Consider the following 2,373-nt stretch of genomic DNA (forward strand, 5'->3'; position numbering starts at 1 on the left):
TATTGCGAATGTTTTCATCAATTTTTACATTAAAATATATACGTTTCGACCCGAATCAGGTCATCTTCAGTAAAATTTAAAAAGAAATAAACATTAGTAGGATCTCCTTTCTTAATTTCCTAACATAATCTTAACGCTAACAAATTCTTAACCGTTCGCCGCAAAACTTAAATCGGTGAAAACCATGCTTAGGAGTTCCTTAGATGTTCCAAGAACTCCATAACGTCTTCCTGTATTTCCACTCCTCGACATTTATTCATAATACATATTTATTCCAATCGTTGTCCAATTCTACTGCTAATATTTCCAATAATCTCCATAAGTTCTTTATTATAAAACCAATTCTCTCGCTTAAGTAATAATCGTGGTCGACTATCGTATGGAAGTCACAAATTCTATAAAATCTTAGTAAAGCTTAATTTTTGTTTGTCATATCATATAGTCATTAAATTAAAACCGTCTCTTATGAGAAAAACATTAGTCTTTTAGTCAGGAATTATTACATCTGTGTATTAAGCGTCAACCATAAATTAGCCTCGTTATAAAAATCAAAGCCAATGATTTTCCAAAAAGTTAACTGAATGAAAAGTTAATACAAATTTAAATATTTATTTAATATATATATATATATATATATACACTGTTAGAAATGTTCTTAAATTTCATTAATTTTTAAGTTACGTAATTGAATTTAATTTGAATTTAATTTTATGACATTACATTAAATTTAATGTATTTGTAACTAAAAAGTATATTTATGTACATGTACATAAAATTTAATGTATTTTTCATGAAAATTTATGAAATTTAATGTACTTTTCATAAAATTTTATTAAAAGTACATTAAATTTTATAAATTTAATGTACACGTTCATTACATTTAAGTAACTAGTGTAACTTAATTTTCAGTTAAATCATTCATTGCTTTTAATTTCGTTCATAACCACCAGCTTCATTTACATGTAAAGGAAGCTCGTGGTTACATTTCTAACAGTGTAAATTAGAAATTAATCCAGACTTTAAATTAAATATTTACATACCCATACATTTCGACCACAACTATCCTCCGATGTTCTTCTATTCAAAAATTGTAAAATGTATGAAACTAAGTAGAGAATCACACGATGTTCACAGCATAACTGTTAGCTTATATATGATACGTTTCCAACAAATAAAGAAGAGTCACCCCTTCTTTCCTATCTTTAAAGAGGGAATATATCCTCTAATATTGGTAGGTAAACGGAAATTTATCCGTGTAGCTCGGCTTATTTAAACCATAAGTCTGCTTCTTAATATATATCATCTCTGATAAAAATCCTTTATAATAGAATGGCTCTTTATCCAATATTTCTACGTTTTTCCGTAGCGTTGACTTTTATGCTTTTGTCATGTCTTATTGATTTTTCGAATTAAGCCATTACTTTATTGTATCGATACATTTTATTTTGTTTTTACTTCCATGTGTATCAAAATGTTAATCAGTCTATTTCTGTACTTATTTCAACATAAGTAACGTTCACATTAACATATGTAAGTAAATAAATTATAGAGTTAAATTAAAACATCTTTTTGAGTTAAATGATTTAACTGCATCATTAAATTAACGATATATTGAGAAAAATGAGGAGAAGGATGTTGTAATTTTACAATATTTTGACAAGCATTTTTTAAATATTACTCGCGCAAATATATTTTTATGTAATAATAATAATATATATTTCTATAATAATAATAAATCTTTTTAAAAAAATATAAGTTTTTAGATGTTCCAAAGTAGTCAACGGAGGAATGACGGCATTTGGAATAATTCGTGCATAAAAAAATTAGAGTGGAATAGGCCTACTGGGCAAACCACTATAAAAAAAGCTTACCATGCTATCTACCTCATGACAGGTGGTGTGGAAATGATAGCAAATGATGATTTATCATTTTGTTTAGATAGATATTTACTTACAAGTAGCTTTATAATGAAATTACCTCTATCTATCATAAATACTTTTAAAAATAATAATTTTTTTAAAAAGTTCCGAAAATTCCAACATAGAGATTGAAGGATGAAATCAGGCCTCATGCGTGAAGCGATTTTCAGCTTTCTCCGCTATATCTCGAAAACTATTCGAGATATAAAAAAATGTTTTATACACAAGTTTTAGAATAAAATTACCTCTATTTACTCATGTCAATGATATTTTTTTATAATAATTATTAACAATTTTTTTTCGAAAATTTTGACAAAAAATTGCTAAACAATAGTTCTAAAAATGCGTATGAATACAGCTTATACACAGTGTGGAAACGGTCGAATATTTCGAGAAATACACATCGGATCAGAAATCTGAAAATATACGTATTCAATGTTTTCAAAAAAGCTAT

This window comes from Trachymyrmex cornetzi, unplaced genomic scaffold (genome assembly GCF_001594075.2).
Source record: "Trachymyrmex cornetzi isolate Tcor2-1 unplaced genomic scaffold, Tcor1.1 scaffold702, whole genome shotgun sequence".
In the NCBI taxonomy this organism is placed as follows: Eukaryota; Metazoa; Arthropoda; class Insecta; order Hymenoptera; family Formicidae; genus Trachymyrmex; species Trachymyrmex cornetzi.